Source organism: Gossypium hirsutum, chromosome A07 (assembly GCF_007990345.1).
Source record: "Gossypium hirsutum isolate 1008001.06 chromosome A07, Gossypium_hirsutum_v2.1, whole genome shotgun sequence".
NCBI lineage: Eukaryota > Viridiplantae > Streptophyta > Magnoliopsida > Malvales > Malvaceae > Gossypium > Gossypium hirsutum.
The window spans coordinates 82911665-82933311 of record NC_053430.1 but is presented as its reverse complement, the minus strand read 5'-3'; the positions used below and the strand labels follow the sequence as shown (position 1 = coordinate 82933311).

The window sequence follows — 21647 nt, the reverse complement described above, 5'->3', positions numbered from 1 at the left end:
ATCAATCTAAATAATGCAATTTCTGTACTTAGTAACTTGATCCATAGAAATCCCTAAATTATACTAATATCTCTTTCAAGAATATGAACAATTGACACTAGGTTGATTAATTGAAATTTCTTTCTAATTAAAACTCCTATTACCACATTAACTCATTCTATGGATTCCCTTATTAGATTTGACTCTAATCCGGTAGATTTATGTAGTCCTATTTCTAGGATTGCATGTAACTCCACTCAACTATGCAAGATCTACTCTTAAACAAGGTCTATTTCTCCTCTGATTTAAGCACATCAAACATGGATCAATAATCTAAAAATATTAAACTAAGAATTAAGCACACATAATTGAGAACAAGAAACTAAGAATTTATTCCCTAAATAAAAAATCAAACAACAGAATCTATCATAGGGTCCATCTCCCTAGGTTTTTAGAAAATTAGTTCATGCTTAAAAATGGAAACATCCAAGATACATTATAATTGCAAGAAACAAAGAAACTCATGATAATCTCTAAATAAATCAAATGGGAGTCTTCAATCTTGATGGAACTCTGCTTCAGAGTCGACTTTAATGGTATTCTTCGAGTTGTTTTCTTGAATATTCCATTACGGCTTACTCCTCTCTTCTTATTTTTTTCATATATACGTCTTAGAATGCCTGAAAAACCTAAAAAAAAAAGGAGATTTCTCGCAATTTAGGATGCAAATTCATGAAATTGACATGACCTACCACATGGTCGTACTGTAGGCTGTGACACCCTAAACCCGACCAAGATAAACCAACCCGAATTTGAAGCGTTACATTAGCCACCGAAGCGACTCTCTAGCTAACGACCACTCGATGCACACCCCAACCTTATAACACCTCATTTATGACTAATTAATTATCCTTTATTAATGCGGAAGCAATTTACGAACCATTTTTACACTTTTTTATAAGTATTTAAACCTAAGGGCATTTTTGTTATTTTATCACCTATCCCGATTTTTTTCTAAATAGTTAGCGATATTCTTTTAGTGAAATTATGCAAGCCCTAAAAGTTTCACCTTAATTCAAGTTCATTTACTATGTCTAATTCAAGTTTTCTTATTAGGGACTAAATCGTAACTTTTACAAACTTTTAGTAAATTTCCTAAATTAAAAATTAAGAGTGTTTCTACCAAATATTAAGAGTTAAAAATCTAATCCTAAAATATTACCAAGCTTCCCTATCATTAAAGGCTTTAATTAATCTAATCAAGTTTTAGGACTAAATTATAAATTAAGCAAATTAGAATACTAGACTACAAAAACCAAAAATCAAACCCCCAAAAACCCACATGGCCATGTGCCCTTTCCACATGCCTGTGTGTAGACCACTGCACCTATTTTGTCAAAAATTTGTTTTAATTGCCCGATTTTACATATTTTACTTACCCATTAAACTTGAAATAGCTACAATTAATTACCATAAACATCCACACATCTCTAATTTAATTTATTTACAGCAAATATGCAACAATTAATCAAAATTTTAACACCTAATTACATGCTTAGTAAACACCAATTAATTAACACAAGCTACATACCTTAGTCGTAAGCAATCCCCTCCATGGTAAGCTTCAATTAAACATTGTTATTATAAAATACATGCTTCATACACCATGTTATCAACCACTGTACGAACACTCATCAATACACCATAAATCAAACATCAATTAGACATAAAATCATGTATTAAAGTAATTATAAAATCACCAAAATTAAATTCCAAAATTTAATGTACAATGTCCATTACAAGTAAAATAACACTAGTCCCAGAAGCATCACAATACCCCTATATAGTCTCTAAAGTAAATTTCTTAAGCCAGTACCGAGCCTTATTCTTGGATTGCCCTTACACTAGCTTTTCGACTCTTTACACCCAGAATTTCTCTGCATGAAATGTGAAGGTGTGAGCTTAAAAAGCTCAGTGAATGATAGTAAAAACATCAAGTAATTTGCACCTAATTATGCATAAATCAAAGCAATTAAGCATTAAATTTTCAGTCACGACATGTTAACATTTCACCAGAACATCACTGGCTATTTCAAGAATTAAGAAGCAATTTTTCCATGGCATGTAATGTGACAGCCCTAAAGTGACCCTAGTCGGAAAGCGGTCTCAGGACCGCTAGACCGAGTCACCAAATTCTTTGAATGTGATAATTATTGCCTAAAATATGTGAATATAAATGTGTGAAAGTTTTAAGCTTCGATTTAGTTAATTGCATGTGAATTTAGTTGATAGGACTTATGTGAGAAAATTTAGAAATGTGCTAGGCAAATGCAAGTGGCCTAATAGTGCATGTAATCAAAGGGGTGGACTTGCATGTCAATTTCCCCCCATTTAAGTACTAGTGGCCGGCCATGACAAGGGATGATGGGCAAAACATGTCATGAAACATGTTGTGTTAATGGAAAAATAAAATAAGAAGCATGGGCAAAACATGTCATGAAACATGTTGTGTTAATGGAAGAATAAAATAAGAAGCATGGGCAATAAACTAATAAGAAATTGAAGGAAGAAAACAAAGAGAAAAAAATGTGTTCATCATTCTCATGCGTGACCAAAAAAAAGAAGAGAAAAGCTCTCATGTTGTTCTTGGCCGAATAGGAGAAAGAAAAAGAAGGAAAAAGAGCTTTGAGGAAATCGGCTATGGTGGTTTGATAGACTAAGGTATGTTTGATGATGTTCCATGAGATGCATGCATGTTTTAGTAGTTAGCTTGAGTTCTAAATAGCCCATAGTTCAAATCTTTACTATGTCATGGAGATGATATTCGGCCAAGGTGGATTGGTGTTGATATCATTTGCATGCTAAAATGAAGCTTTGTAATGGTGCATGTGATGGTGGATTGATGATTCTTGAATCTTCTTTTTAGCATTTTTGAGTGAGACATTAAGTTCTTTGTTTAACCATGACCAAAAATTGAAATGGTATGGTGTTGTGATGCAATCGGCCCCAACAAAGACATGTATGTTCGGCCACATGAATAACTACATAAGTTATGTGTATGTTCGGCCATAGGTAGCCTATTGATGGCTTTAGCTTGACTTAGAAAATTTGGCTAAGGGGAAATATTAGCTAGTATGTTGAATTCGATTCGTGATTTCGTACATATGTGACTCTAGTGTCTAATGTATATATGGGCTAAGCACCTTGAGCTTCTCTTTTGATGTTCGAATGAATTGTATTAAATTGCTTGATGTGATTAAAAATGCGTATGACCATTGTGTATTTGAGCTAAAAGGTGGCCATATGACCTATCAAACTCCTTGTCATATTCGGCCATAAGCTAGCAAAATGAGACTTTAATGAGTTAAATTTGTTTGAATTAAGCTCAAGAGCAAAGGGGAACTAAATCCGATAAAGGGAAGGAAAAAGTGGTCGAATAGCCGTCGAAACCGTTTGACAACATCCGAGGTAAGTTCTTGAGTAATAGAGCTTAAATTATTATTTGATTAGATCATGATTTAAGCAAATCAAAATCGTGCTCTTTGTGTGTGGCTATTGAGCCGAAATGGCAAGAGTGATAAGTGTCTTGTGTTTGAGTTTTGCTAATGAAAATGAAATATGAATGTGTCATGATTTATTGTTAAATGTGCATGGTTATTCGAATGATGTCCGGGCTAAGTCCCGAAGGCTTTGTGCTAAGTGACCATATCCGGACTAAGATCCAAAGGCATTTGTGCGAGATACTAATTCCGGGCTAAGCCCGAAGGCATTGGTGCGAGTTACTAAATCCGGGTTAAGTTCCGAAGGCATTTGTGCGAGTTACTAAATCCGGGTTAAGTCCCGAAGGCATTTGTGTGAGTTACTATAACCGGGCTATGTCCCGAAGGCATTTGAACGAGTAGCTATATCCGGTTAAATTCCGAAGGTACGTGATTTGGGAATGAATGATCTTGCTGTAAAAATTTCAGTTAATACGCTTGTAACATCCCAACATTGAGGTATGTTTCGTATGTGCTTTGAATTAGTTGAGCCCTTACAAATAAGTATTCGCTCAGTTGATAAATGAGCTACCGGCCTTTGGCTAAGTTGATCTTTGTGTATGAATAAAATGGTTGGTAATGTGAAGTAAGTATGATATTGAAAATTTGTGCATATGAAATTATCCGTTTAGCTACATGAATGTTATACTTTGGTTGTGTCTAAATTCTTTGCTCAAAACTTACTAAGTATTTAATGCTTACTCCGTTTCTTTGATTCTCTGTTTTATAGATTTTGGTTCTTCAGCTATCGGACTCGGGATTTTGAAGTCGAAGTCACCCACACTATCAAAGCCCCCTTTTGGTACAATTTTGGTTGAACTTCGAAATGGCATGTATAGGACTACCCTTTTTGTTGTGGGTCATGGACCCTTTGGATTTGTATAATTTTGGATAGCCATGCGAAAATGGCTTATATATGTTTGAGCATAATGTTATACTCATTTGGTATGGATATGCTTAACAAGGATTGGCCATGGGAATGGTTAATCACTATCATAATTTGTGCTATTTATGCTAAAAGGACTAGTTGAATCATGGAAACTATGAAATAGGTAAAGTTTACCTTAAAGGCAGAAGCTGACAGCAGCAGTGATGTAGATTTGGAAAATCACTAAAAATAGTAGGAATGGAATTAAATAGTGAATAAATTATGAAAATGAACCTTGATGAATCTATTTTCATAGGAAAGTAACGAAACGTTAATATGAACAGTATATTATGAGATGCTAAAGTTTTCGTGAGACAGGGCCAGAACGGTTTCTGGATTCCCTGTTCCGACTTTGGAAATTCATTATAAATTAACCAGAGATAATTAGAAGTCATGCCATATATTAATGGATTCATTTTTGAGTCTAGTTTCTATAGAAACAAATGACATCAGTATTGAAGCCCTGTACAGGGAGATATCCAAGTCGTAATGCGCAAAGGTCAGTGTAGTCGATCCCTGTAACATGGGAGACTTTGACTAATAAACTGTACTAATTGGCCTGACCAAAAATTTGAGAAAAAAATTTTTAGATGCATATATGAGTCTAGTTTCAGGGAAAAATCACGAAGCTGATTTTCAAGTTTTGAAAGTCAAGATATGATTTTTAAGGTGACAGTGACGCAGTTAGCCAGCTTGCCTGGAAAATTTTAAAATGGATTGTGCAAAGAAGTGATTTAAGTCTGCAAACCCCTCGTGTCCGACTCCGGCGACGGACTCGGGTACGGGGTGTTAAAATTTTATTGGTATCAGAGCTACGGTTTAGTCGATTCTAGGACTACCGTAATGCGTTGGGTCTAGCTATACATGTCATTTTATGTGATTATTTGATAGTGTGGTGATTTCTGACATTTGCAAATGTGTTTATTTATAGTAATGGATCCCGATCCCGACCGAGCAGTAGCTGATGATCTTGAGAGTGTAGCGCCTGCTCCCGCACAAGGGACAGCGCCGGTGGACTCTCAACCTAATGCTAGTAACCCGAATGATGAAGCTAGACAAGCTTTCTATAGCGTGATGAATGATTGGTTCAACCAATACATTCGAACTAATACGGCTGTTCCACAACCTCCATTCCCGACAAATACCACCCCCGCACCTACCATACCTCCGGCAACTGACCAAATAAGGTCAAATAAGCCCCCAGTTGACAGAATCCGAAAACACGGGGCTACTGAATTTAAAGTCACGGACAGCGATGATGCCGGGCAAGCGGAATTTTGGTTGGACAACACTATCCGGGTACTAGATGAACTATCTTGCACACCCGATGAGTGCCTAAAGTGTACTATCTCCTTGCTACGTGATTCTGCCTACTATTGGTGGAATACGTTGACTTCTGTTGTGCCTAGAGAGCAAGTAACTTAGGAGTTTTTCCAAACCGAGTTTCGAAAGAAGTATATCAGTCAGAGATTCATTGACCAAAAACGGAAGGAATTTCTTGAACTCAAACAAGGTTCCATGTCGGTTACCGACTATGAACAAAAATTTGTGAGGCTTAGCTGGTACGCACGAGAATGCATTTCCTTAGAAGCCGTGATGTGTAAACATTTCGAGGATGGGCTGAATGACGATATAAAGCTGTATGTAGGCATTTTGGAAATCCGAGAATTTGTGGCACTTGTCGAGCGAGCTTGCAAGGCCGAGGAGCTCAGTATGGAGAAAAGAAAAGCTAAGGTGGGAGCAAAGGAGTTTCGTAAGAGGTCTTCGGGGAAGCCCTTCCCACAGTCATCGAAGAAATTTATAGATGGCTTAGGCCGATCTAGAGACACTTCAGGCTTTTCTAGACGAGATCGCGATCGACCCCCTGTGGATGCACGAGTCACTTCGGTCGCTAGTGTTGGAAATGATCGTCGGGACAAAGCGGAGTGCCAGTATTGTGGTAAATGGCATTCGAGGAGTTGTAGATTCCATGATCGCTCCTGTTACAAGTGCGGATCAGCTGACCACTTCATTAAGGATTGCCCGAGGTTGTCTGAACAGAATATAAATCAAAGCGAGAAACCGGGTGCTACCACTGTTCGAGGTAGACCATCTAGAAATACGGGCAATGCTAGGGGTGGTCAGAGAGGATCTAGAGATGCTACGACCAGATCCAAGGCTCGCGCTCCTGCTAGGGCTTATGCTATACGCGCACGCGAGGATGCTTCCTCGCCAGATGTTATTACCGGTACTTTTACTCTCTTTGATACTAATGTGATTGCTTTGATGGACCCTGGTTCTACTCATTCTTATATATGCGAAACCTTAGCATCCAGTAAGACTTTACCTATTGAGTCTACTGAGTTCGTAATTCGGGTGTCAAATCCCTTGGGTCGTTACGTGCTTGTCGACAAAGTGTGTAAGAAATGCCCCCTAGTAATTCGAGATTCCTGTTTTCCGGCGGACTTGATGCTTTTGCCGTTTGATGAATTTGATGTTATTCTTGGTTTGGATTGGTTGACCGCGCATGATGCGGTTGTGAATTGCAAAAGCAAGACTATTGATTTGAAGTGCGCAAATAATGAGATAATCCGAGTTGAGTCTACGGACTTAAGTGGGTTGCCAGCTGTAATATCAGCAATGTTGGCCCAGAAATATGTAAGAAAAGGGTGCGAAGCATACCTTGCGTATGTACTTGATGACAAAGAATTAGAAAAGAAACCCGAATCTGTGCCGGTGGTTTGTGAATACCCGGATGTTTTTCCTGAAGAATTACCGGGTTTACCACCTGTTCGGGAGGTAGAGTTTGGTATTGAGCTTGTACCTGGAACTGCGCCAATTTCGATAGCTCCGTATCGTATGGCACCAACCGAGTTAAAAGAATTGAAAGCTCAGTTGCAAGAGTTGACGGATAGAGGTTTCGCTCGACCAAGTTTCTCACCTTGGGGTGCACCAGTATTGTTCGTGAAAAAAAGGACGGAACCATGAGGTTGTGCATTGATATCGTCAACTGAATAAAGTGACGATAAAGAATAAATATCCATTACCGCGTATTGATGATTTGTTTGATCAACTAAAGGGAGCCTTAGTGTTTTCAAAGATAGATTTGAGATCGGGTTATTATCAGTTGCGGATTCGAGATTTGGACGTACCCAAAACTGCTTTCAGAACGAGGTACGGTCACTACGAGTTCTTAGTGATGCCATTCGGGCTCACTAATGCCCCTGCGGTATTTATGGATTTGATGAATCGGATCTTCAGACCATATTTGGATCGGTTCGTAGTTGTGTTTATTGATGACATCTTGGTCTATTCAAGAGATGAGACCGAACATGCTGAGCACCTGAGATTAGTGTTGCAAATTTTACGGGATAAGCAGTTGTATGCTAAGTTCAGTAAGTGTGAGTTCTGGTTAAGAGAGGTTAGCTTCTTAAGCCATGTGGTATCTGCATCGGGTATTCGAGTTGACCCGAGCAAAATTTCAGCCATACTTAACTAGAAGCCTCCGAGAAATATTACTGAGGTTCGGAGCTTTTTGGGACTCGCCGGTTACTACCGACGGTTTGTAAAAGGTTTCTCGATGATAGCCACACCAATGATGAAGCTACTTCAAAAGGATGTTAAGTTCGAATGGACGGAGAAATGTCAGAAAAGTTTCGATCAACTGAAAACTTATTTGACCGAAGCTCCAATTCTAGTGCAGCCCGAATCAGGCAAAGAGTTTGTCATTTATAGTGATGCGTCCCTACTTGGGTTAGGTTGCGTATTGATGCAAGAAGGTCGAGTTGTGGCCTATGCGTCGAGACAATTAAAGCCACATGAGAAAAATTATCCGACCCATGATCTCGAACTAGCTGCCATCGTATTCGCTTTAAAAATATGGCGACATTACTTATTTGGTGAAAAGTGCCATGTATTTTCGGATCACAAAAGTCTCAAATATTTGATGACTCAAAGAGACTTAAATCTGCGACAAAGATGTTGGCTTGAGTTGTTGAAAGATTATGAGCTTGTCATTGATTACCACCCGGGAAAGGCTAATGTGGTTGCGGACGCCTTAAGCCGAAAATCACTGTTTGCTTTACGAGCGATGAATGTATACTTGTCTATTCTACCCGACAATGTGTTAGTAGCTGAATTAAAGGCCAAACCATTATTGATTCATCAAATTCGTGAAGCTCAGAAAGTCGACGATGAATTGGTTGCAAAACGAGCTGAATGTGTTCCGAATATGGAATCCGAATTTCAAATTGATGATGACGATTGTTTGAGGTTCAGAAGTCGGTTGTGTGTTCCAAGAAATTCAGAACTCATTTCGATGATTCTGAACGAAGCCCATTGTAGCCGAATGTCAATTCACCCGGGGAGTACGAAAATGTACAACGATCTGAGACGCCAGTTTTGGTGGCATGGTATGAAACGAGACATTTCCAATTTTGTTTCGAAGTGTTTAATATGTCAGCAAGTAAAGGCGGAACATCAAGTGCCTACGGGTTTACTCCAGCCAATCATGGTACCTGAATGGAAATGGGATCGAGTCACGATGGATTTCGTATCTGGGTTGCCAGTATCGGCAAGTAAGAAAGATGCGATTTGGGTTGTTGTGGATAGACTGACTAAGTCGGCTCACTTTATCCCCGTACGTATGGATTTTTCATTGGATAAACTAGCTGAAATGTATATTTCTCAGATTGTGAGATTACACGAGGTACCTATTTCTATCGTGTCGGATAGAGATCCGAGATTCACCTCGCGATTTTGGAAGAAATTACAAGAAGCTTTGGGTACCAAGCTGCACTTTAGCACCGCTTTTCACCCCCAAACCGATGGTCAATCCGAGCGGATAATTCAGATACTTGAGGATATATTGAGATGTTGCATCCTCGAGTTCAGCGGTTCATGGGAACGGTATTTACCTTTGATTGAATTCGCTTACAACAACAGTTTTCAATCAAGTATTAAGATGGCACCTTACGAGGCTTTGTACGGTCGTAAATGCTGTACACCATTGTTTTGGACCGAGCTCGGTGAAAGTAAAATTTTCGGAGTTGATTTGATTAAAGATGCAGAACAGAAAGTAAAGGTAATCCGTGAAAGTCTGAAGGCAGCCACAGATCGTCAGAAATCGTATGCGGATTTGAAACGAAAAGACATTGAATATCAGGTGGGAGATAAAGTGTTTCTTAAAGTTTCGCCTTCGAGTTGAGTCCGAGATTCATTGGGCCGTACGAAATCTCCGAACGGGTTGGTCTAGTTGCGTATCGATTGATTTTTCCCCCTGAACTTGAAAAGATTCACGACGTCTTTCATGTTTCGATGCTTCGACGCTATAGATCTGATCCATCGCACATAATTAGCCCATCAGAGGTTGAAATTCAAGCCGATATGAGTTATGAAGAAGAACCGATGCATATCCTAGCTCGTGAAGTGAAGGAGTTGCGAAACAAAAGGGTTCCGTTAGTAAAGGTGTTATGGCTCAAACACGGGATCGAGGAAGCTACTTGGGAAACTGAGAGCTCGATGAAAGAACGATACCCAAACCTATTTACTGGTAAGATTTTCGGGGACGAAAATTTCTTAAGTGGGGGAGAGTTGTGACAGCCCTAAAGTGACCCTAGTCGGAAAGCGGTCTCGGGACCGCTAGACCGAGTCACCAAATTATTTGAATGTGATAATTATTGCCTAAAATATGTGAATATAAATGTGTGAAAGTTTTAAGCTTCGATTTAGTTAATTGCATGTGAATTTAGTTGATAGGACTTATGTGAGAAAATTTAGAAATGTGCTAGGCAAATGCAAGTGGCCTAATAGTGCATGTAATCAAAGGGGTGGACTTGCATGTCAATTTCCCCCCATTTAATTACTAGTGGCCGGCCATGACAAGGGATGATGGGCAAAACATGTCATGAAACATGTTGTGTTAATGGAAAAATAAAATAAGAAGCATGGGCAAAACATGTCATGAAACATGTTGTGTTAATGGAAGAATAAAATAAGAAGCATGGGCAATAAACTAATAAGAAATTGAAGGAAGAAAACAAAGAGAAAAAAATGTGTTCATCGTTCTCATGCGTGACCAAAAAAAAAAGAAGAGAAAAGCTCTCATGTTGTTCTTGGCCGAATAGGAGAAAGAAAAAGAAGGAAAAAGAGCTTTGAGGAAATCGGCTATGGTGGTTTGATAGACTAAGGTATGTTTGATGATGTTCCATGAGATGCATGCATGTTTTAGTAGTTAGCTTGAGTTCTAAATAGCCCATGGTTCAAATCTTTACTATGTCATGGAGATGATATTCGGCCAAGGTGGATTGGTGTTGATATCATTTGCATGCTAAAAGTGAAGCTTTGTAATGGTGCATGTGATGGTGGATTGATGATTCTTGAATCTTCTTTTTAGCATTTTTGAGTGAGACATTAAGTTCTTTGTTTAACCATGACCAAAAATTGAAATGGTATGGTGTTGTGATGCAATCGGCCCCAACAAAGACATGTATGTTCGGCCACATGAATAACTACATAAGTTATGTGTATGTTCGGCCATAGGTAGCCTATTGATGGCTTTAGCTTGACTTAGAAAATTTGGCTAAGGGGAAATATTAGCTAGTATGTTGAATTCGATTCGTGATTTCGTACATATGTGACTCTAGTGTCTAATGTATATATGGGCTAAGTACCTTGAGCTTCTCTTTTGATGTTCGAATGAATTGTATTAAATTGCTTGATGTGATTAAAAATGCGTATGACCATTGTGTATTTGAGTTAAAAGGTGGCCATATGACCTATCAAACTCCTTGTCATATTCGGCAATAAGCTAGCAAAATGAGACTTTAATGAGTTAAATTTGTTTGAATTAAGCTCAAGAGCAAAGGGGAACTAAATCCGATAAAGGGAAGGAAAAAGTGGTCGAATAGCCGTCGAAACCGTTCGACAACATCCGAGGTAAGTTCTTGAGTAATAGAGCTTAAATTATTATTTGATTAGATCATGTTTTAAGCAAATCAAAATCGTGCTCTTTGTGTGTGGCTATTGAGCCGAAATGGCAAGAGTGATAAGTGTCTTGTGTTTGAGTTTTGCTAATGAAAATGAAATATGAATGTGTCATGATTTATTGTTAAATGTGCATGGTTATTCGAATGATGTCCGGGCTAAGTCCCGAAGGCTTTGTGCTAAGTGACCATATCCGGACTAAGATCCAAAGGCATTTGTGCGAGATACTAATTCCGGGCTAAGCCCGAAGGCATTGGTGCGAGTTACTAAATCCGAGTTAAGTTCCGAAGGCATTTGTGCGAGTTACTAAATCCGGGTTAAGTCCCGAAGGCATTTGTGCGAGTTACTATAACCGGGCTATGTCCCGAAGGCATTTGAACGAGTAGCTATATCCGGTTAAATTCCGAAGGTACGTGATTTGGGAATGAATGATCTTGCTGTAAAAATTTCAGTTAATACGCTTGTAACATCCCAACATTGAGGTATGTTTCGTATGTGCTTTGAATTAGTTGAGCCCTTACAAATAAGTATTCGCTCAGTTGATAAATGAGCTACCGGCCTTTGGCTAAGTTGATCTTTGTGTATGAATAAAAGGGTTGGTAATGTGAAGTAAGTATGATATTGAAAATTTGTGCATATGAAATTATCCGTTTAGCTACATGAATGCTATACTTTGGTTGTGTCTAAATTCTTTGCTCAAAACTTACTAAGCATTTAATGCTTACTCCGTTTCTTTGATTCTCTGTTTTATAGATTTTGGTTCTTCAGCTATCGGACTCGGGATTTTGAAGTCGAAGTCACCCACACTATCAAAGCCCCCTTTTGGTACAATTTTGGTTGAACTTCGAAATGGCATGTATAGGACTACCCTTTTTGTTGTGGGTCATGGACCCTTTGGATTTGTATAATTTTGGATAGCCATGCGAAAATGGCTTATATATGTTTGAGCATAATGTTATACTCATTTGGTATGGATATGCTTAACAAGGATTGGCTATGGGAATGGTTAATCACTATCATAATTTGTGCTATTTATGCTAAAAGGGCTAGTTGAATCATAGAAACTATGAAATAGGTAAAGTCTACCTTAAAGGCAGATGCTGACAGTAGCAGTGATGTAGATTTGGAAAATCACTAAAAATAGTAGGAATAGAATTAAATAGTGAATAAATTATGAAAATGAACCTTGATGAATCTATTTTCCTAGGAAAGTAACGAAACGTTCATATGAACAGTATATTATGAGATGCTAAAGTTTTCGTGAGACAGGCCCAGAACGGTTTCTGGATTCCCTATTCCGACTTTGGAAATTCATTATAAATTAACCAGAGATAATTAGAAGTCATGCCATATATTAATAGATTCATTTTTGAGTCTAGTTTCTATAGAAACAAACGACATCAGTATTGAAGCCCTGTACAGGGAGATATCCAAGTCGTAATGCGCAAAGGTCAGTGTAGTCGATCCCTGTAACATGGGAGACTTTTACTAATAAACTGTACTAATTGGCCTGACCAAAAATTCTAGAAAAAAATTTGTAGATGCATATATGAGTCTAGTTTCAGGGAAAAATCACGAAGCTGATTTTCGAGTTGTGAAACTCAAGATATGATTTTTAAGGTGACAGTGACGCAGTTAGCCAGCTTGCCTAGAAAATTTTAAAATGGATTGTGCAAAGAAGTGATTTAAGTCTGCAAACCCCTCGTGTCCGACTCCGGCGACGGACTCGGGTACGGGGTGTTACATGTAAAATCATCTTTTAACATATAAACATTCAATTATATTGGCACAATCAATCAATTATATTGGCATAATACATCCATGGAAATAAGTAAACGTGTGATCATACATTGGATAAACGAATCTCCAAACTCTCACAAATCAAATGCAGTCCTTCGAATTGAGTGGGCCGAAGCCACTCACCCCCTTATAGTGCCATAAATAACCCGATGAGTGGAGACTCAAGTTCAATACTCCCTTATCTACTCTAAACAAATCAGTCCATCAAAAGACATATGCTCACAATATCACAAATATGGTTAGTACTCACATATCCTATGGCATGCCAACTATATCCAATAAATCCACCATGCAATGTTGCCAATATAATCATACATACAAGGCATAAAATATGTTGTTTAATCACTTAATTTAGAATGTTAAAATGCAAGTAAAAGCAAGTTGCTAAGCAATTTTAACATCAACAAAATTAAGCATAGCAAATATCATTTTCTCAATATTCATGTACCAATTAGAACACATTTATCAAATGTTCAATAAATCAGCAATTCATTCTACAAATATCAATTTATTCCATACAATTTAATCATGCTAAAAGTATAATGCACAACTTACCAAACCAATTGCCATTTTGCTCTTTTACAAAATAAAACCTATTTTTGCAAATCCAACCATCCAATATGCAATTAAGTCATTAATAACACCAACTAAACCTTTAATTTAATACATAATCATGCCAATTTACCAAATTGCCTTTAATATCACACACCTCTACACTTAGCTCTTTAAGCAAAAATGTGCTTAAATAAGCAAGTTTGAGCTTCAATCCTGATTTGCACATTCCTCCTATTGATGTGGACAGAGACAAAGTATGCATTACAAACTAACAATAGCATCAAGAAACACAAAATTTGATAAAGTATACGAATCTAAATCATTGCTCTAAACTACCTTACTGATGTTGCACAACTAACCTAAAATATAGATTCCTCAACTAAACTCCCTTTTCAGCTCCTCAAACCACTAATAATCTTCATTCCTAGTCCAATAACAAGTATTCTAAGTGTTAATTTCATCATTTAATCCGTTTCATTATTTTCCAAAAAAATCATCCATGTTCTTGATCAAATTCGAATTTCTCAAAATTGATCAATAAAACATGTTTGATCTTTTAGTTTAAGATTAAAAACCTCTTATTAGACCTATTTTGAGCTTAGACATTCATTAATATTCAGATTCCAACTTAAAATTAAAGATCCACCATTGTTGGTCCTCAAGTTCAAGAAAGAAGAAATTAAAGTTGAAAATTCATTATAATCACTTTAATTAATAAATAATGATTGAAATCAATTTAAAAACAAGTTTAGAGATAAGGATTACCTTCAATTTAACTCAAATCATTGATTTGGATTGAATCAAAATACTTGAAGAAATTCAAATGACTTTTTGCCGAACTTTGAATATTATTTCAAGAGATTTTAGAGAGAATTTTGAGAGAGAAAAGGTTTAAATTTATTCTCTGATATTTGGTTTATGAAAAAAAACAAAAAAAAAAAAGAAAAAGCTCTCAATTCGAGTGAAAAATGAGTGAAAAGTGAGATAGTTGTAGAGTTTTTAAAACTGAAGACCTCCACTTGATTTTCAAAATTTGAGGAAACTCCCCCTTTTCTCTTGTTTTACAATTTGCTCTTTTCCCTCCAAAATTCTAAAAATATGGTTTATTTGCAATAAAACCTCTTATACATTTCCCTTGTTTTTCAAATTAGTCTCATTTAATTAATATTTTAAATCACCCAATTAAACGCCTTATTTTAAATTATTTTTAAATCCAATTGAACCCAAAATATTTATTTTTACCCAAAAAAATATTTAAAACCATAAAATTAATTTTTCTAAAAATATTTTTATTTTCCAAAATATTATTTACCGATTTTTAGATGAAATTAAGCTAACTAATTAAGAATATAAATCGTTAATGAATCCTATTAATTTCCAATTTTCACTCGAAACCCAATAAACTTACCCGAAATATTTTCAAGGCTTTACACAGACTGTGTGGCTCACACGACCGTGTGTCCAGGCCGTGTGGAATGGGTCGGATTGTGTGGCTCTTGTAACTTTCTCCGATTTTTCGATTTTCGCTCGTTTTTTTGCTCCTTTTGCTCTTAAATGCTATCTCAAGTAAAAAAAACATGAATTTAAAGGATTAGGAGCATAAAATTCACTATTAACATCATATAATAACCCAAAATCACATTAAGAATGAGATTAGAACATGTTACTTTTAACACTTATCAATAACCTTATTTAAAATATATAATTTATGCTTTTTATAAGACAAATTTGATTTGTGTTGTCATCGTAAAAAATAAAATGACTTACTAAATTCAAAATTAAAATGTTTATAACTTATAGATTTCAAAATTATTTGAATCCTTCAAATCCCGTCTGGCTTGATCTGAGCCCAAAAACTTTAAAGTCCGAAAAGGCTCGAGCTTGAGAAAATTTGAGCCCGTAACAAACTTGAGAGAAAAAAAATCCAAGTTTGAAATAAGCCCGATACAATCCCACCTATTTTTCAGCTCTACTTTTTCGATTTTTTTAACTTTTGTTTTTGTAGAAAAAATAGAGTCAAATACAATCAAGCAGAGACAACATTAGAATTTGATAGTAGTGGCAACATGAAACTCACGGAACCCAAGCGGAAACTTTTTCACTAGACCTACCAAGATATGCAGGGTGAAATTCGCTTCTTTTGGAATATTCTTAATGACAACTTGCCAATCACATATGCATAATTCTTGGATAAGTAATTTCAAATCTCTATTCGCTTGTCCTTTGGAGCCTTCATGAATACCTTTAATAGCCTGAGCACAGTCATTCTCAAGAATAACCTCCTTCTAATTAAAATCCCATGCAAGATGAAGGCCATCATAAATAGCCTAAAGTTCAACTTGTTCAACACTACATCTTCCAATTTTCTCCTAATCCTCTAAAGCCACCTACAATGTTCATCTCTTGCCACTGTTGTCGAAGATACAAGGCCTAAAAATAGATTGTGGGCACCATCAACATCTATTTTGATCGAACCAAAAAGTGACGGGATCCACCTATAATTTCCACGTCGATTACTCATAGAACCACTAAGTCTGCTAATCTTCGACTTAATATAACTCATCCAACACCATTCAAATTGTAGAATATTGGCAGCATCAGAAAGAATCCCTTGGAAAATCTTAAGATTCCTTTGTTTCCAAAGCTTCCAACATATAATTCCAAAGAGAGATTGCCACATCACATTCTAATAATCTAGGCCAAAAACATTCCTAAAGTTTGCCAACATCCAATCCTGCAAAGAGTAAGAAAAAATTTGAGATTAACTAAAGGGAATAATAAGTTTCCAAACCTCTCGTGCTAGGCAGAAATCTCTTAAAATGTGAATACAAGATTTCTTAGCTTTCCTACAAATCGTATAAGAAGGATCCATCGAGATTCCTTATTTATAACGTTCTACATTAGTCAATAGTCGTTCCTTGAGTACCAACCAAAGGAAATGACGAACCCACTAAAGACAACCCAAAGTCCAAATAAGCTTCCATTTGTTATTCAAGGGGTTAAGGTAATTTTCCAATATCATATTGTAAGCGGATTGGACTGTATAAACACCATTTGGAGACCATATCGATATCAATACATCTTGACCAACCAGAAAGTTCGAAGTTGGGATTATGGTAATATAATAAATAATATCATTGTCTAAAAAGCAACGTAAGTAATCCCAATTCCAATTTCCATCTCTAGAAACAACCTCATTCAAAGTGATAGTGTCATCAACAAGAGATGGGAAACGAAAAAAATTGAGAAGAGGGCCCACATCCGCTATCCAATTATCAGTCCAAAATTTTACAAGGTTCCCATCACCAGCAAACCAGAGTAGACTTTCGCGTAGCAGAGGCTAAATCTTTGAGAGTGATTTCCAGACGTACAGAACATTTACTGTAATAGATGTCTCCAAGAATTACCTTAGTAATCTTATACTTTGCTCAGAGAACTTTAATCCATAACGCTTCATTGTTCGTAAGAAGATTAAAACCTAACTTAAGCATAAAAGAATCATTCTATTCTTTAAGACATAGTAGTCCAAGACCCTATTTGACAAGGGTTGGCAGCAATCTCCCTAACTAACTAAAGACGTCTTCCTAATTTCTGCGCAAATATCATGAGGGATCTTCACAGTTTGCATAAAATAGTTAGGAATAGAAAATAAAACAATCCGTGCTAAAGTGACTCGTCCAGCCATTGAAAGCATAATAGCATTCCAGTTATCCAACTCCCACCTAACCTTACCAACGATGAAATTAAAGGTATTCTTCGTGACCCGCTTGTGAAACAAATGCACTCTTAGATAAGTTCCCAAATCTTCAGATTGGCAAAATCTAAGAATTTTACAAATGGCATGAATGTTATTAACCTTCAAGTTTTTTTAGAAGAACACCATAGTTTTTTATCCATTAACTCTATGACCTAAGGTCGCCCCAAAAGAATTAAGTGCATCATTAATCTTATGCGTTTGATCAACATCAGCTTCAGCAAACAATAAGAGATCATCTGCAAAGAAAAGGTGTGAGATGGAATGTCCGTCCTTACCCAGAACAATAGGCTTCCAGACCTTCTCCTCAACATTTCTGTGGATTAACTAACCTAGTCTATCCATACAAAGAACATGTAAGGAGACAATGGACAACCCTGCCTAATACCTCTCTTAGGAACAAGCTTATTAGTAAGCCTTCCATTCCATACAATCTATATAGAGACCGACGTGATACATTCCATGATAACATTAACTAAAGTCAAGGGAAACCAACATCCAAAATAGTTTCCTCAATAAAGTCCCAACAAATTCGGTCATACGCTTTCTCTAAATCCACTTTGATGACCATCCATGACTTCTTGCCTTTTTTACTACATATTGAGTGCACAATCTTCTGAGCAATTATAATATTATCTGTGATTTGCCTCCTTGCCACAAAACTAACTTGATTTTGAGTGATAATGGAAGGGAGAATAGGCTTGAAACGATTCACAATTATTTTGGTTATGATCTTGTAAGGAGGCTTATAGGACGATATTGCGAGAGAGATTCAAGGGTCGTAATTTTAGGAATGAAAACCAAAAGTATCTTGTTAATAGAACGATTAAGAGATTGTCCTAAAAAAAGAACCACGAACCCAAAAACACACATCCAAACCGATCATGTTCCATTAACTCTAAAAAAAAGAGCATGAAGACCAGCTAGAGCTGAGGCTTTCAAAGGACCTATACTAAATAACGCATTACGAACTTCCTCATCAATAATATTCAGAGATAAAGAATCCAAATTCCAGAATCAAGTTTCGAAAAATAACCAGTAACCGGAACAGGGGACAAGAAGAGTCGTCCAAAGAGTATAGAGAAGAGAAAATGAATCGCCTCATCATGAAGAGTCTCATTGTCATAACACCAGTTATCGCCAAATTTCAGAGCAAAAATTTTACTAAAGTTTCACCTTGTGATATCTTTATTATGGAAGAACTTCGTGTTTTGATCCCCTAATTGAATCCAGTCCAATCTCGACTTCTACATCCAAAATAATTCTTCCTTATCAAGAATTTTCTCATATTCAATTCTTAGGCCGGTCTCAAGATCTAGTAGAGAGCTAAACCATCTCCTATCCAAAGCAGCCTGAACCCTTCCTAACCGATAAGCTATTGGTCATTTTCTTTGAAATATGCAACCATAGACCTCAGATTTCCATCTTTTAAGACCATTAGTGAGGGACATAAGATCACTAAATAACTCCGACCCACTCCTCCAATTATCTCAGACAAATTGAAAAATTCAGATGAGAAATCCAAGAAGCAAGAAAATGAAAAGGTTTAGCGCGAAGCTGTGACTATGAGTGCGATAAAGTAGCAGGATGGGCCTATGATCAAATTTGAGACAAGGAAGATGAAGAAAAGTTGTATCAAGAAAAAAACACCACCATTCACTATTCCTGATTGCTTAATCAATCTTCCAAAAATAGCCCCTCTTATCCAATTAAATTGCAGGCCTTTGAAACTAAGGTCCCTCAAACCATTGTTAAGGATAAAACTCTGGAATAACCTATAATCAGAAGTAATAGGTCTACCCCTCTCTTTTTGTTCGGAGAAAGCAATGAATTGAAGTCCCCCATTAAGACCCAAGGCTGTTTAATAGAATGGGAAACAAGATCCAACCGATCCCACAAGATTTTACATTTCTGTTTATCTAAAAAACCATAAAAAAAATGTCACTATAATATTTGTGGAGCTCAATTTCTTCCCCAAGCGACAATGAACAAATTGAGGACCGTTATGAATTATTTGGATATGGATGCTATTCTTCCAACAAATCCACAAACCCCCGGTGAAACCTCGAGCCTCAATCCTATAGGAGCAATCTAAACCAATCTTAGAAATGATTTCATTAGCTTTTGGACCACTAACTCTTGTTTTAAGAAAAGCAGCAACATCAATCTCAAAATCCACAAAATACTCTTTAACAAGTACAAGCAAACTTAAGAGACGCACCCTTGACAACTCCAAACAAAAATACTTGTATCATTCAATAAAATTATAAAATAATAAATTGAACAAACACACCTTAAACATTTAGGTTAGCCACCTCACTAAGATCCGTCAAAGCCCCCTGTCCTAACTTGAATCCATAATTAGACTGTCAGATTCAACCACCTTTGACATCGCTTCAACAACCGATTCACAAGAATTAGCCCTGTTAGAGTATGAGGTAGTCTGTTAGGTTGTTATGCGGTTATAGAATGGTTAGCTGCAATTAGCTTAGTTAGTTCATTTAAAGCACTGTATATATACGTGCTATTGTAAGCATACAAGTAAGTAAGAAATTCATTTTCAAGATGCAGTTTTTGTTATACATTTCTCTATTGAATATGCTTCATTAGTTCTTACCTTCTATTAGTTATTTCTACGTCTTCTTAAGATATCCTTTCATGGTATCAGTCGCCTGGTAACCGTCGGGCATGGCTACTGCGCATCCAGCTGATTCTGAGTCGGTTGAGTCACATGGATCGATGTTCACCAGTGATCGTGTAGTCACCTCCTTTCCTCGACATGAAGTGGTGAAACTTGAAGAGAGGACGTTTCTTCAATGGAAACAACAGGTGCATTTCATCCTTGCTAGTTATGGCCTCCTTGGCTTTCTTGATGGCTCCTTGACCACTCCGTCCAAGTTTCTGCAATCCACTGATGGCACATTGGTTCTTAATCCGTCTGCTTCTGTTTTTGAGCAACAAGACAACCTCCTTACCTCCTAGTTGCTTTCTACAATCAGTGTGTCGTTTCTCTCGTCGTTCAAGGATGTCCACACCGCGTCCGATGTATGGATCGTGGCAAACAGTTTGTTAGCGGCTGACATAACTATGAAGCAGTCGCACCTTCGCCACGAGCTTCACTCCCTCAAGAAAGGTAGTCTCTCTATCTGATCTTACGTTGATAAAATAAAAGGATTGTATGCTCTTCTTGCAGCATCCGGGTCTCCGATCTCTGAAGCTAAACACACAGCAGTGCTACTTGCGGGTCTGTCGGCAGAGTTTGATGCGGTTGTCTCCTTTGTTTCCCTCTCCTCAACTCCATTACCGTTTCAGCGAGTAGTTGATGCTCTCCTCGACTGTGAAGCTCGTTAGGAGCGATCTGTTCAAGATGTTCTGCTGTCTGCGAATCTTGTCGAAGGATCTGTTCAAGGGGCAGATGGATCTTCTCCTGGCTCTTCTCGTGGTGGTTGTCCTCCCGTGCGTGGCCGTGGTCGGGGCTTTCATCCTCGAGTCCAATGCTAAATCTGTAGCCGATTTGGTCACCTTACTTAGAGGTGCTATTATCGCTACTATCGGGATAAGCAGCCGTCGACTGATGCTCCAGTAGTGTTGCAAGGAGGATCGCTCTTTGGTGTGCCTAGGGATGATTGGGGGCGTGGCTCTCGGGTTTAACCAGAACATGGTCAAAATTGGATGGCTGCTGGTCAAAATTGGTATGCTCCATCTCCTGTTTATCCCAGGCCGAATATGGGGGTCTCCAATGTGGATCCATGTGGGCCACATGCAGTGAATTTTTCTCTTTGGCCACCATCTTTTGTGCCATATGGAAATAGACCCTCTAACATTGGTTTACATTCGGCTTATGAACACTAGTCTTTGGATGATCTTTATGAGTCTCCTAGTGCCCTACCTACTCGGCAAAATGGGTAGCATGATTCAGGACCGAATTTTGAGCAACATGGATCCGTGATGTAATACCCCTACCCGTATTCATTGCTGGAATAGGGTACGAGGCATTACCGGAGTTTACGAATTAATTTTTTTTTTTCAATTCAACATATTTTCATGATAGATTCATGCATTTATATAAGATAACGTCATCACTTATCTATAACCAGGTTTGTTAACCATACTAATGGCTAACTTTACA

The 21647-nt window shown here is 37.4% G+C and overlaps 1 long non-coding RNA gene across 3 annotated transcripts; it reads right to left on the bottom strand.

Moving 5' to 3' along the window:
- Positions 1–13670: 13670 nt before the first annotated feature.
- On the bottom strand, positions 13671–21219 carry LOC107910323 (uncharacterized). Of its 3 annotated transcripts, none has more exons than XR_001687609.2 (4): positions 20136–21219; positions 19812–19941; positions 15173–15321; positions 13671–13995 (listed from the first exon to the last, which is right to left on the bottom strand). It is a non-coding gene; the product is annotated as an uncharacterized lncRNA (long non-coding RNA). The 3 variants fall into 3 exon arrangements; XR_001687624.2 differs by having other exon boundaries at positions 15173–16498; positions 20136–21197; XR_001687634.2 differs by having other exon boundaries at positions 13671–14188; positions 20136–21197.
- Between the last annotated feature and the right edge of the window lie 428 nt (positions 21220–21647).